The sequence below is a fragment of the Pteropus vampyrus genome, unplaced genomic scaffold (assembly GCF_000151845.1).
Source record: "Pteropus vampyrus isolate Shadow unplaced genomic scaffold, Pvam_2.0 Scaffold110, whole genome shotgun sequence".
Taxonomy (NCBI): Eukaryota; Metazoa; Chordata; class Mammalia; order Chiroptera; family Pteropodidae; genus Pteropus; species Pteropus vampyrus.
The window spans coordinates 4,946,695-4,962,120 of record NW_011888891.1 but is presented as its reverse complement, the minus strand read 5'-3'; the positions used below and the strand labels follow the sequence as shown (position 1 = coordinate 4,962,120).

The 15,426-nt window shown below is 39.8% G+C and overlaps 1 pseudogene; it reads right to left on the bottom strand.

Moving 5' to 3' along the window:
- Window positions 1-13,958: 13,958 nt before the first annotated feature.
- On the bottom strand, window positions 13,959-14,785 carry LOC105295652 (annotated as a pseudogene).
- Between the last annotated feature and the right edge of the window lie 641 nt (window positions 14,786-15,426).

Genomic DNA, 15,426 nt, shown 5'->3' with positions numbered 1-15,426 from the left:
GAGGCCTGGCTGTGATGCCTCCTCATGTATGTTCTCTCTTGCAGTATCACAACCCTGGTCAGCCTCTGGTTAATTACCTGTTAAGTGGAGATAATTATACCCACACCTCAACCAAACTGTTCTCTCACCCATATAGTAATATCCACTGGACAAAGTTTTATAATTGTTTAAAAGATGTGTGTGAACACTTTTAACTTCAAAGCACTATGCAATTGTTGTTGTTGCTTCCTGACAAAATCTAGACCTTAGGTATTAAAGCATAGGTAGAATTCTTGTGATGTGTGAAGTGAAACTGAGACTTGATTCTTTGACTTTTACATTTAGAATATTATTTTTTAAAAGCAAGTGTATAAAAGGATTAATTTAAAGCCTAACTGCCCATCTGATGAATGCACTAAGAATGGAAGTGCTTTATTATATTTTATGTTAGAAGAAAATTCCATTGATAATCACATGTTAAATCCTCAAGGAGTGATTATGAGTTGAAAATTTCTAGGCTATGATAACTACAAAAGGAAGCAAGTACCAGAGTACAGCTGTGTGTGGGGGCCGGAAATAACTTGTTGCCTTTTTAGTGAATGAAAAAAAAAGGAGTGATACTTTCAGTGAACTAAAAGAAGGGAAATTACCTATTGCTGGAACAGAAATATGAATTGTTTACTTTTTAGAGCAACATCAATTGTTTAAAACCACCCAGTTCCTTGTAATACTCCAAAACAAATTGCTGTATAGAAACCTGTTTTGAAAGGAATAAAAGTACTCTACCATGATCAGCTTACTCTGCACTCACTAAATTGAGGCATACGTAAGAGTTTAAATATACTTTTTTAAATCATGCTCAAAAAATATTTTTTTACACATTTCTTGACAGTACAGTCTAATTTTTTGATTGTTGGATATATCTTGCACAATAGATAAACCATTATTTGAACAGAAGCTAAAACACTTTGGGGAAAATGTAATAATCCTAGAAGGGTTCCATTTAACATAATTCTGTTATGGGGAGGTACATGTTCTGGCTGCTTGCTCAGTTTTGAGCTGTGTCCTATATCACCAAATGAAATTGCCAATAAGATTCTCGTGTATATAGTGATGTCAAGGGATATGGTCTACCTAAGATCAGATTTGAATTACGGAATCAAAAGTAATTCCATATCTTTTTTTTTTTTTTTTAATTTCAATCTCATGCATTGTTATATTCCAAATTCCTTGAGGAGTATCTGGCACATATGAGGTGTTTATTCAGTATTGGTTGAATTTGTTGAATGAAGCTCCTATGAAAAAATCTCCTTTTCCACCACTGTGCCCTGAAAGGTTTTTAGGGTAAAATAGCTGGAGTCAGAGGAGAAAATCTCAAGTTAGAGTTTCGGATTAAAAACAAGTACAATTATATTAAATGAGTCTGCTAAACCAAACAAAAGCAGAAAGGAGCTTCTGAGGTTAAAGTCTTGGGTTATAATTCTTGTCATGGCAATGAGGAGACAAACTTTCAAGTGTTTTTTAATCTATTTCTTTTGCCAGACAGTCGAACTCTTGAGGGAGCCAAAATATTTCTTTTAAGAATTCTGCCAGATTTACTAAACAAAGCATTCATATACGGGGCAGTGAAGTGGACATACTTTTACTTGGCATCCACCTCTACCAGCTTCTTTCTACTTGTGTGTCCTGGGGTGCACTGATGAGTGATCACACCTTAGGGTATGGAGGGAGGCATCTTTTATTGTAGAGGACAAAGAGAGGGTGGTCCTAGGAAGCTGACTTTCGTTTTTTATCTTCTTCCACCTGGGAGTAAAACATTTGTCCAACTGTTGCACTAGTTCTCAGCCTATGGCTGGTCACATTTATGCAGTAATCATGTAGTCTTGGAGCTCTTCCACAGGCCCAGTGAAACCCCATCCTTTGGAGGTCAGAGCCTCATCTCGATGTGCTTAATGTGCATACCTCAAAATAGCCATCATCAAGCTCAGAATTCATGCTGAGTGTCAGGATGACAGAACTTATCACAAGGCATTAGATTATGAAACCACCTGTTGGCACTTGTGTCTCCATTATTACACAACTTTTTTATTGACATAAGTCTAATTTTGTGGGTGGACTATAGCCTTCCAAACCAAAAGTTGTTTGGAGAGAGAGCAAAGGAAAAACTAAACAGGAAATAAGTAAGCCAACAGTCATCACCTAATGCAACTGCACAGAAAAGTTGAAAATATTTTAAGTGTTTTCAAAATGTTTGTAGATATCAAAGAGCCAAACCATCTGGGTGAAACATTCCATTAGTCTTATTTTTTTGTAGGGGCATTAATTTTGAACTGGAAAAAGCTCATCCTTGCCCAAGTTAACATACTTTGCACTTAACACCTCATTCAAAACTCCCAAGCATGTTAACTTCTAATTAGTAATAAAACTTAAAAGGGCATGGCTATTAATGTTTTTCTTTTAAACATTTGTCCATGAGGCTTGAAAAGAAGAATCCCTTCCTATCCCTTGGCACTCACAGGTCCTGCAAAGACTTTAATTCTATTCTAGCTCCTCCTCTGTCCCGTTGAGCCCTTTTTTATATCTTTCCTTTTTATGTTGACCCAGCTCCTTCAGGTCCTCTGATTCTCTGGGGTTGCCTGCCTACCCCTACTCCTCACCTGACCCTACCTTTGTCTCTGTCCTCCCCTTTGTGTAGTGTAGTGCCTATTACATCCTCCTTTTCCAAGTTGTCTTCCCTTTCAACCAAATACTAGCACCAAGAAACTCGCAGGAGAGTTTATTAGTAGGACTCGTTAGGACTTGAGAGAGCTTTTCAATTTGGTGACCTGATAAACCCAGACTGGAGATTTTGAGGAAGGAGGAGACATCTAGGAATGTTTAAGGTCAGTTTCTGAAGACTCGGGGGTCACCTGCAAGGTCCCATGTAGGGTCTGACAAATGAGATCATGTCCCCTCGAGGGGGCAGAGGAGGACGGGAGGGTGGCAGCTGCTGCTATGTCATTCCAGCCAGCTGTTGCCAAACTGGCAGGCCAATATTTTCAGATTATTTTTTCAAGAGAAGGTAGGACCCAAATTTGTCTGTGAAATATAATTGTTATGTTTGCACAAGGATTTTTAAGTTGTTTTACTTTGTTTTTAATACATGGGGTGAATAAAACAGCCATAGCACGCTGCCACCTTGCAATAATATCTGGTTTAAAGAATCCCTGTGAAGTGGGTCAGTTGAGCCCTACTTATTAAGACTTTCATTATACTCAGAAACCTCTGAAATGTCAACATGGGTCTCTTTCAGTGAATTTGATTTTTAGGGAACCTCAGAATTGATTCGTCTGCTAAGAGATTGTCTGGTCTTAGGAGGCAGGCCAGACCTGGGGTAAAACTAGGTTGTCTGTGGATTGCAGTAGATCACCTAGACCATCTAGGCTGTCTGCTTGGTTCTAAGGTGAGCTCTAGGCTCAATAGGTTTCTTATGGGTATGTATTCTCTCTGGTCACCATGTGAATAGGGCCAGGTTCGTCATCCAAGATCTCACCAGGTCTTGCTTTAATAGACCTAAGAAACTTTTGATAAGCCTGGATTAAAACCACCTTCTATTAGAATGATCAATCTAGTAACAAAGTGGATCATTTCACATTCCACAGTTGAAGTACAAGCCCCTTCATATAGTACATAAGAGACCCTGAGCCTCTTATGTTATGCTGTTGTCACACAGAACCCCTGCAGTTCCCTGCAAATATCATATAGTTTCATAACTCTGCATTTGCTTAGACTGATTCCTGGAGCACCCTCCTGCCCCTTCGGGGCCAGGCTAACTCTTGATGCTCTTTTATATGTCTCTCGGAAGACTTTTCTGACTCCTAGCTGGCACTAAATGTCACCTTTCTAGGCCTCCCCGGGATATAGTTTCATTTTTGCATTTACCATATTAGAGTGTATTGCATTTACCATATTAGAGTGTATTGAGAATGGCTGTTGGTGTTGCTGCTACTAAGCCATAAACACACCTTGTGTATTATGTTGCCCAGAGCGTGGCACCTGATACACACTAGTCAATAGATGCTTATACTAAAATGTTGGAAAGCGGGACATGGGTGCCTTCATGATAGAGGGACAAACCATGTGAACACTGAGGGGAAAAAAGTAAACATTTAAAGTCCTATATATCCCAAACTCAGAAAGGAGTTATAGTGTGACAAAGAGTTGTCTTAGAGCCCTTTAATACATTTCATAATTACTTTTGGCTAAATTTTTTTTCTTGTCTTTTTTATGTTTTGGAAGAGCAGAGACTTCCGATCTAATAAGATGTGTGAACTTGGAAGAAGAAGGAAGGAAGGAAGGAAGATAATATCCATTTATTCATTTAATGAATATTCATCGAATACCTCAGTGCTGGGGATTCAGCAAGCACTAAAGAAAGCAATTAAATCTCTGTCCTCACAGCTTCCTTTTCAGTTGGGGAAAATAGAAAACACATGAAAATACAGTGTATTTTAAACAGTGATAAGTGCTTTGGAGAGTAATAAAGCAGAAAGGAGGGATATTGGTGTTGAGCTGGGAGAGTAAGGAGCTACAGTTTTAAACAGTGTCCTCTGTGGTGGAAATCATCTCAGGGTAGACAGGGCCTACAGAGCAGACGGGCCAGGGAAGACTAGGAGAGTGGTCAGAAAGGTCAATGAGTGGAAAAGGGGAATCTCCGGATGATGCAGGCCCTGTAGGCCACAGCAAGGACTTGGCTTTACTCCTGTGGGATGGAAGCCGCTAGATGGTTTTAATGAAAGCAATGTGATGCTCTGACTTATACATGTGTGGCTTTCTGTGCTAGGTGTTTACATAAACTACCTCATTTAATCTTATAAAGTACCTTGCAAGGCGTGTGGTCAGAAAATTATCATTATTTTGCAGGTGAGGACTAAACCTTTGAGGTCAAATACGCATTAAATGGGGGAGCCAGGAAGACAACCATTGTAAGCCCTGACTTCTTCCTTACAGGAATGATACCTAAAAGCCCTATACATAATTATTGTGAAAATTGAATGGTAAAAAAGGGCCTAGCAAAGTACTTAAGCAACTCAGTAAATGTTAATTTCCTTCTTTGTCCCAGGGTCACACACACAATAACAAAGTCAACACTAGGTAGAAGACCTCTCCACCTTCAGAGAACCTAAAGTAGGCACATCCACATACTTCATAGATTTTAGTTTCCTTCTCTCCTTGTTTTCCCCTCCTGCCTCTGGGTTCAGTTTCCTTATCTGTATATTGAGCCTGTTGGACTGCTCTTTAAAGGCAATTTCCAGTTAGAAAATTCTTCATTGATTCTACCTCAACAACCAGTGGAAGGTTATGCACACTGGAGCATCATCAATCCCCAGTGGATGATTTGAGAGGTGTGATGATAGAATGGTTAGATTAAATGTCAATGTCATGATCAAGTTTGATTGTGTCAGTCTTGCCAAAGGGCCATAGCTAAGTGCCCCAAGGAAGATCTTAAGAGTTTCTGAAAATGAATGCAAAATGTCACTGCTTCCCAAGTAATGCTGGAGTGATCCTGCCTCTCATATGTCATCCTTATTATTTTATAATTACCTTCTGACCTTTACTTACTCTGACAGTTGTGGGTCTTTAAAAAGAAAGGATTTGAGAATATTACCATTATGCAGTTGCCTAGAAACAGGGCCTAAAATACATCTGGCTTTAATAGAAGAGCTAAAATGAGTTTTCATTTTTTGGCATTGTCTCTCTCTTTCCTCTCTCCTCCTCCCATCTTTTCTCTGTATCAACCATGAATTGCAATAGAATTTCTCACTAATCTTTTCTGAACAGTTCGAAGCCAAGATACTGAATATTGAGAGCATTTTTCCATCATGGGAAGCTTTAGCAACCCTAGCTTGGTATTATGAAACCTAATCCCTAGACCACTTACATGTAGCATGTATAGAATCTGTATTATCAAATCACTCACCACTCGCTCTCTCTGAGGAAGCTTTTGCCAGCACTCCTGAGAATGCTAGGAGGAGGAGATATTGTTTGTCTCTTCATCAAAGCATGTTTGAATACAGGTGCCAAAATGCTACATTTTCTGACCCATAAAAATTTCTATTCACCACTGTAACCCATCTTCTAGGATTCAGCCTCTCTCTACTTTTATCATTGCAGTGTTCAGTACGCCTACATCTTGTGCATGCTGCAAACACAAGTTCTTCTAATAGAGAAGAAAAAACAGTGAAAAGGAGAAACAAAATATATTCCTTTTCTTCCATGTCCGTTGTTTGATTTCTGCCTGTAGAAATATACTAATCTGTAGCAATGCTTCTGGTAGCAAAGGTCATGCACAGCCTTATTAGTTCACGAGTCTGGAAGTCCGAAGGCCAGGTCAGCATACCAACCCCTACTGAAAGACACTCCATGGAGGTTCAATGAGTTCTCCAGGGGGAGGGATGAGGATACTCAAATTCAGGTAAGAACTGGTCTAGAAGTAGTTCCCATTGCTCTACGTCACCTCCGGGCTGTTTCCAAACTTGTCTGTTCATTAAAAACACCCGAGGGCTTGTTCAAAGCCTTTCTTCTGAAGACTGATGCAGCAGGCCTGGCTTAGAACTTGGAAAACAGTTTTTAACGAGCACCCTGGGTGATTCTTATCAGGCAAGTTTAGGAAATACAGGCCAACAGGATAAAGTCCAGGCCCCTTAGAACTACACACAAGGCTTTCTAAAACCTCGCTTAAGTCTCATCTTTGTTTGCTCACACTTTTGGTTTCAAACATAACACCCATATGTACCACCTTGTTGCATGACTCCAGGCCTTTGCCTGTGGCTCTGCATCTTCCTTACAAGGTTTCCTGTGCTTTAGGATTCAATTCAGGTATCACTTCCTTGTATTTCTGAGTGCCTTGCTCTTGCTCCGAACACCATAGGAACAGCACCTATCAAAATTTATTTCAGTTACTGGTTTACCTGCCACTATCTCATGTCCCGCTTTCTTTATTTCAGCTCTACCTTATACTCGTCAATTTGAATGCAAGGGAACTTGCCTGTTTTACATTCATGTATGCTCCATCCCAAAGTCCTGCAAGAGGACCTGGCACATGGCAGGCACTCAATAACTCTGTCTGCAGACAGTAGACTGTGAGCTCCTTGAGAGCCAGGTCCTTCATCTCTGTAACCCCTAACACCTCGTTCTGTGTCAGTGACTCAAATGCTTGCTGAATGAATCGTTAAGAAATTTGATTTTGTAACCAGGCTTGGGTCCACTCAGGGCTCTTAGTGGAGGGAGGATTAAGCAAATGCAACTTTGAAAGGAGAGTCAACTGGGAGAAAAGCACGAAAACTGAAAAAAGGTAGGGGAAGGAGAGACATCCAAGGAGGAGAATGTCAGGGAAAGTTGCCTAAGTGATGGGGTAAGAAAAGTTTTGAGAAGGGAATAAGTGCTGATTGTAAACTCAGTTTTTGTTGGTAGTTTTCGAAGACAGCCCAAGGTCCACCAGGGCCATCTCCATAATCTACCCTCCCCTTAAATGGCTCTGCACACAGCCTAACCCAGAGCTAGCACTGACTTGGTGAAGAGGGCACCACAGTTAGGAGGGCAGATTCTGTAGTCAGAGTGCCAGGGTCCCATTCCTGGTTCCACCCCTACTGACCTCTTTCTTGAGCAGAATGCTCAAATCCTCTATGCCTGTAGTCCCCTCATTTATAAAATGGCTATACTAGTAGTATTTATATCATAGGGCTGTTATAATAATTAAATATAGTAACTGATACAAAGTAGTTAATACAGTGGGTGTCGCCTAGTGGTTAATTGAAGTTTGTGCCAAGCCAGTGCTCTGCTAGGCCCTTGGTACAGTATATATTAAATAGGAGAGTATCTGAGAGCATAGGCTTTTGACTGAGAGAGATGTGTAGAGACCTAGCTCTACAGCTTCCTAGAATTGTGACCTCAGGCAAGTTACTTAATTTCTGACCTTCAAGTGTAAAGTGGGGATAATAGCTACTATTTATTCAGTACTTATTATATGTTCAGTACTTTACATCCATTAGCTTGTATGATCCACACACCCTTCCTATAAGAATATTACCCTCATATACCCATCACTCACTTTTATCAAGTATCAACTAGTGATCACTGTTTCATCTATGACCTCACCCCTCCCCCACCCCTGTTCCTCTTTCCCACCCACATACCTGGTTATTTTCAACCAAAACCCAGATAGACTATCACTTCATCTGTCAATGTATTTTATAATATTTTGGTAGCTTCATCACATCTGGAATTACTCCAGTCTAAACAATCTTGGTTCTGGACAGGAAACACAGTTGAACACCTTGCCTGTTGTTGCCAGTCTTATTTTTCAACTTCTGAACCACTCTGCCCAGCCCAGTATTGAGCTGATACTGTTTAGGCTGCAGGCGGAGCTAGAGTGAGAGAAAGAATGAGGCTAAGCACTCTGCTTGCCAAGTGAGAAGGCCGTCTGTCTGACAGCGTAATAGGAAATTCCGTCTTTTGCCTCTTCCTTGTGCAGATAAATTGGATAAGGATGCCTGGGGTGACTGTTCCGGGCCACAGCCAAGCCAGACTCTCCCTGTATAAACCTGTTTCCAGACCTAGAACTGTCCAACATAGCACACTGCCACAATTGCTTAGAAAAAAACCAGGATGCTCTTGTGGGGACTGTTTGAGGGCCACTGCGACCTCCTTAGAACTGGTTTCCTTTGAGTAACAACCATGAGCTTTTAAGCAGAATGGCAGAAAACAACAACAACCCTACAAAAATAAAACAAAACAAAACAAATCCACAACCATTTTGACTAAATTATCACTTGGTGTTGTCACACCAGGCTATCCTTTTGGCTAACTTGTCAAAAGTTCTTCACATTTTAAATCTGAGAGAATTCTAAAATAACCTGAATTCTCTGGTGAGCAAAAAACTGTCTTAAGTATTTTCCTTCCTTTAGACAATGTGTTGATTAGAGTTTCTTTTCTTTTCTCCCACTTTGCTTCTTAAACAGTTAGCTCTAAATAGATTGGCTCGCCACTGCTCCAAAGAGCAATCCTTGTATAAAAAGGAAATATAGTCAAGCTGCAACTTCCTGATTCTGTAGGTTAGTTATCAGTTCCTCCTGAACAAGATCCTGGGAGGACTTTGAGGGAATACCAGGGCCCTTGTTCTAAAGGAATGCTATTCTGTACAAGGCTCAGGGCAAGAAGAATGCTTTCCCTTTGCAAGTAACCAAATCATTCCTAGAAGGAAGGGATCATGAAAATAAGCTAAGATAGTTCTCTTTTTGGAGGATGTAGTTTATATGCTCACTTCACTCCTCTGTTAAGATTAGATTCCAAGTCCCAGCTGGAGGATGCATCTTGTCATTCTGTTACTCAAATCCTAATGAACACAAGGAAGGTTGTAGCTGCAGAAAGTTTCTTAGCTAGCAAAGGAACTACTGAAAATAAAATAGAATCCTTGTCCTTAGGACAGTTCCAGACTTTACCCTGGCTGATTGAGAAATTGTGGGATTGAGACTGGCCACATAAAACAGTACAGACAGGGAAAGATTTAGCAACTCTCAGAAGTCAACAGTCTTTTCTAAAGGTTAAGAAGCAAGTAGAGATGGGTGAACTTTCAAGCGAATGCCTCAACTTTGGATGGTAAGTGAGAAGTGAGAGGAGCCCATTCTAGAGGGCATAGCAGAATCTCGGAGGGAGGGTGGTTAGGGAGACGTAAGAAAGACTTACATTTATCAATTTATCGAAAGGGGGCTGAAATTTAAAAAGAAGGAAAAAAATGAAAGGAAGAAATACAGAGAACGAAAAACACTTCTCTACCTCATAGTGACCTTTCAAACGATTATAGGGTGGCTGAGTGCACCCTTGTCATTAGTTGCTAGGAAAATGAATTGCAATCCAATAGCAAGCCTCACGTCATGGGTGTGTCTGGGGGGGTGTTGGTGAACAGATTTTTTTAAAGTGCTAAGGCTGACCTTTTTCCTTTATTCCTCTGGTAGGATTGGGCCATATCTAAGGTGGGAGGGTGAGGGGCCTTTCTTTTTCCTGGAAGGGCTTTTCAGTCTGTGATCACCAGAAGTGCTTTGGGCCCCGAAATTTCAGGAATATCTTTCCATAACATATTAACATAACATAATAACATCAGTTTTACTGCCTGTGGAGGTCCACTGTCAAATTTCTACCAATTCTTAGGGACTCACCCTTCCCTAGCCCTATGTTCTTGGTTTCACACATGTTGCTTTGGCCCTTACTATGTTGATCAAAACATGAAACTCAGCCCTTTCAACAGTTTCCAAACACATACACATATAAACCCCACAAAAAACATTTATAAGCATATATTTGTAACTGTATGACTTTACTGAAGAACTGGGTACTGAAGTTTGCACACACCAAATAACATTTCAAAAATTCAAATTCTTTTGGAGAGATAGACACCAATTTTGTGGATTGGAAGATTCAATATTTTTAAAGGGCCAAGTTTCCCCAAACTGATCTGTGGATTCAACAACACACTATCAATCAAAATTTCAAGAGGCTTTTTTTTTGGGTAGAAATTGACAAGATGATTCTAACATGCATATGGAAATGCAAAGGACCTAGAGTAGCCAAAACAATTTCAAGAATAAGTACAAAGTTTGAAGACTTATACTTCAAGATGTATTCTAAAATATAGTAATCCAGACATTCTGATATTGGTATAAAGATAGTTATATGGGACAATGAAACAGAATAGAGTTCAGAGATAGACTCACATATACATGGTCAAATGATTTTGACAAAAGTACAATGGCGATTCAACAGAAGAAGGTTATTCAGCAAACGGTGCTGAAATGTTTGGTATCCATATGCAAAATATGATCAGTGATCCATACTTGCCCCGTGTGCAAAAATGAACTCAAAATGGATTATAGATCTAAATGTAATACCTAGAAGTATAAAAGAAGAAAAGATAAGGTAATATCTTTGTGACCTTAAGTTAGGAAAAGACTTTTTTAGCTATGACACCAAAAACACGGTCCATAATAGAAAAAATAAATAAATAAATTGGACTCCACTGAAATTAAGAAACTTTACTTCAAAAGACACTGTTAAAAGAATGAAAAGTCAAGCCACAGACTCGAAGTAAATATCTGCAGATGACATATCTGATACAATATATAAATGGACACAATATATAAATGTGTCCAAATATATAAATAACTCAAAAATGAATAATTAAATTCAATAAGAAAAGCAGGGAAATATTTTAATGGGCACTTCATCAAGGAAGATACATGTGTGATAAATAAGTCCATGAAAAGATGTTCAATATAATTTGTTATCAGAGAAATACTAATTAAAAGCGCAATGAAATACTTCTACGTTTCTTTAGAATGTTAAAAATTAAAACGACTGATGATACAAGTGTTAGCAAAGATGTGGAGGAATGAGAAATCTCATACATTTCTGCTACAAAAATTCTGGAAAATAACTTCTTAAAAAGTTAAACATAAACCTAGAATATAACCCAGCCAATCCTAGGGGAACGAAAGCGCCTCTTCCATACTGAGACAAACAGGACTGTTCAGAGCAGCTTTATTTGTGATAGCCACAAACTGGAAGCAACCTAAATGTCCATCAACAGGTGAATGGATAAACACATTTGATATGCTGATACAATGGAATGCTTCTCAGAAATGAAAAGGAGTAAACTGTTGACACACACTAAAACATGAGTGAACCTTAAAATAATTACACTGAGTGAAAGACACCGGACAGAAAAATAGTACATATTTCATTTACATGAAATTCTAGAAAATGCAAACTAATCTGTAGTGACTAAGATCGGTGGTTGCCTGGGTAGACAGGGGGTTTGGGGGATTATAAACTGATATGAGGACACTTTGGGGGTAATGGATTTGTTCACTGTCTTGACTGGGATGATGGTTTCAACTAATCAGATAATATACTTTAAATATGTACAGTTTGTCAATTATACCTCAATAAAGCTGTTGTTGAAAACCCAGTGTAGACATTTCTGCTCTCCAAAGTCCTATTTTAAGCTCCCCACCATGAGGGAGCTCTTCTCTTGGTCTTTCCCACATCATTCTTTGACTCTTCTCTCCTCCCCTCCATTCTTTCTCTTCACCCACCTTCTGCTTCAACGGTAAATTTCTTTCCTTGTCTGGTGCTGAGCATTTCTGCCCTTATCTCTGAACTCCGAACTGTGACTCTAGCTCAGATTTCAGCCCTTTGCTTATCATTTATTCAGAACTTGATGGTTCAGATCCCAAGTTCTGGAGCCAAAGAGCCAAAGTGCATGGATTCACATGTTTTGCTCTGCCATTTCCTAGCCAGGAGCTTCAGCAAGCTACTCACCATCCCTATACCTGTTTCCTTACTTACAAAATGGCAATGAAATCAGTAGTACATATGTTTCCTATAAGATTTGCTGTGAGGGCCAAATGAGTTAGTAACTATAGAACACTTAGAATAATATTTAGCATTTAGTCAATATTCAATACATGCTAGCTGTTATTCTTCTAGTACTTAAAATCACTTTTCTAAGTTCAGACAATTCCTCCCTTAAGAGGAATTACAGTCGTCTCCACTCATCCACAGGGGATATATTCCAAGAGCCCCAGCGGACACCCAAAATCACAGATAATATGGAACTCTATATATACTGTTTTTTTCCTTTATATTCTCATTTATGATAAAGTTTCATTTATAAATTATGCACAGTAAGAGATTAACAACAATAACAAATAAGAAAATAGAATATTTATTACATATCCTGTGATAAAAGTTATGTGAATGTGGTCTCTCTGTTTCTCTCCAAATATCTAGTCCATTGCCTCAACCACTTGGCCACAACTACATGGTTTCTCTCAGAATACCTTATTGTATTGTACTCACTTTTTCACTTAAAGGAAGCATTTTATGATTTCTCTTTGGCATATATGAACTGCCAAAGAGAAATCATAAAATTTCACTATTTTATGATTTGGGGCCATCACTATTCTTGTGCTTTGGGGCCATCATTAAGTAAAAATAAGGGCGACTTGAATACAAGCACTGCTATAGGACAATGGTCCACCTGATAACCAAGACGGCTACTACGTGACTAATGGGTGGGAAGCGTCTACAGAGTGGACATATTGGAAAAGGGATGATTCACATCCTGGGTGGGAAGGAGCAGAACTCACGAGATTTCATCATGCTACTTAGAACGATGGGAAACTGCAAACTTAGGAATTGTTTATTCCTGAAATTTTTCATGTAATATTTTCGGACCATGGTTGACCGCTGGTAACTAAAACCATGGATAAGTGGGGGACTATTGTATGGCAATAAAGAAGGAGTTAAGTAAATTGGGGTCCATCTTCTCAGTGGAATACTATATGTATCTTAAAAAATGATTCTTCCCGTGGGTCTCTAGTAATTTGGGGGAAAATTCTTGTTAAATGAAAGTAGAGCAGGTTTCATAATCATTCATTCAGTGTCATCTCAGCTATATTCGAAAGTTATACACAGAGTAAAAAATGAAATGGATTAGACAGAAATGTTAACAGTATAATCTTTCAAAATGGAGAAAAGTTTTTTTGATTTTTTTTTTTTCTCTAAAGAATCCTTTAGTTACAGTGACTATCACTGCAAGGGCTCTGTACACACTACATATTTTTATTAGTTAACCTCTTATCTAGCTGAGCCCTTAGCAGGAAACAGCACAGTGCAATCCAGGGGGGAAGAGAATATGCTGGAAAGGGAGGGGAGAAGATAAACAAAGAGATATATGAAAGTTGAAGAAGACACTGTAGGGAAGAGGAGAAATGCCCGGGAAATGTTTGCTTTCCTTTTGCACCTGGAGTGAGAAGCATTCACTGCCATGCCCCACCCTCATGTGGGCATGTCCAACAAGCCAATTGCTGACAATCACTCTGGTGCCATCTTTTTTTTTTTTTTTTTTCCAGCCACTTTGTGCTTTATTGATTCCACAGTGCTCAGGCCTTGACCACATATTTCCACAGTGGGTATAGTCACTCCTTTCGCTGCTGCTTCTTGGTCTTTAGATTCTCTTCATGCTGTTGAGCCTGCGGTGCATGGCATGTGTTTTCTTGGGCTGCAGATCCAGGGGCTTGTACTTCTTGCCCTTATAGAATTTCCAGAGGTTCTCTTTCTGCGTTTGGTTAATGATGGTGAGAACACAGGTGATGGATTTGCGAACAACTTGGATCTTGGAGAGCTTGGAAGCCGCACCACCTGTCACTTTGGTGACACGCAGCTGGGACAGCTCTACCTTTAGGTCATCCAGCTGTTTCAGCAGCTCCTCCTTCTTGCTACCAAGGTCTCGAGCCTTAATCTTGGCCATGGCTGCAACATGCCTCTGCTGCCACCGTCTGCTAGCAGAGAAAGAACTCTGGTGCCATTTTATGTGAAAACTCCTGAGGCAGAGGCATAGTTATGCCATGCTGTCCATTCCCACATATCTCTTTGGCTCTAGGCCTGTGCCTGTGGGCAAGGGTATTGCTCACTCATGATGATAATTCTAGAGACCAGGATTGAAGAAGAATTTTCACTCAAAAGGCTAACCTTATAATCAGCTCTTTGTTCTGCTTCTGTAGATATGCTTACCGCATAGACCGCAGGGCAGGGTGACCTCGAAATTAACTAAAGACTCATCCTCCCTTTCGCTTGTTCTGTTTAAATGACAAATGTAACTGCCTGTAACCCATAGCAACTCTCATGCTCTGTAACCACCTAAGGACAAATTAACCAATCGGCCCATGCCAACTAAGCTCTATAAAAGCAAAGCTGCCACTAAGCTCGGAGCCCAGATCTTTAGAGCACTAGCTCTTCTGGGACCACCGGCGTAATAAACCTTAGTTCTCCAACTCTCCGATTGCTGCTTGGTTTCTTGCCGGTCTGATTTTTGCAACATTTCTGCAACAGGATTAAATTATTAATAAGCTGCACAAATCATTTCCTGATCTTACATCTCAAGCATTTTTTGCCAGATTGACAAAATTTTGATCCTCATTTATGCTTGAGTTATGCATATTTCATTGCAGGGAAAAGGCAACCTTCTTCTTTTTCTCCTTCCCTGATCTTCTCTTACTCTGTGATTTCTGGAGTGAGTAAATTGTTTTGCTAATCACATGCAGTTCACGAGATGAGGCAATGTAAGGAGTTATTTCAGTTCTTGGATGCTGGATCTCTGGTCAGTCAATCCTTTGTCACCTGGAGGGATTGGTAATTTTAGCTGGATGTCTCTCTTGGTCAAACTAAGTACTGTGGATACAGCGCATGGGCCCTGTAGATGCATGTTCTGCCAGGGACTCAGCATATCTAACTTCTGTCTGTTAACTGAACCTCCAAGCTAGAAACCTGGAGATAGCCCTAATGTCCACGGGTGCTCACTTTTGCTCAAGAAATCAAGAATATAGAGCTACCATTATATAGGCTGCAGGG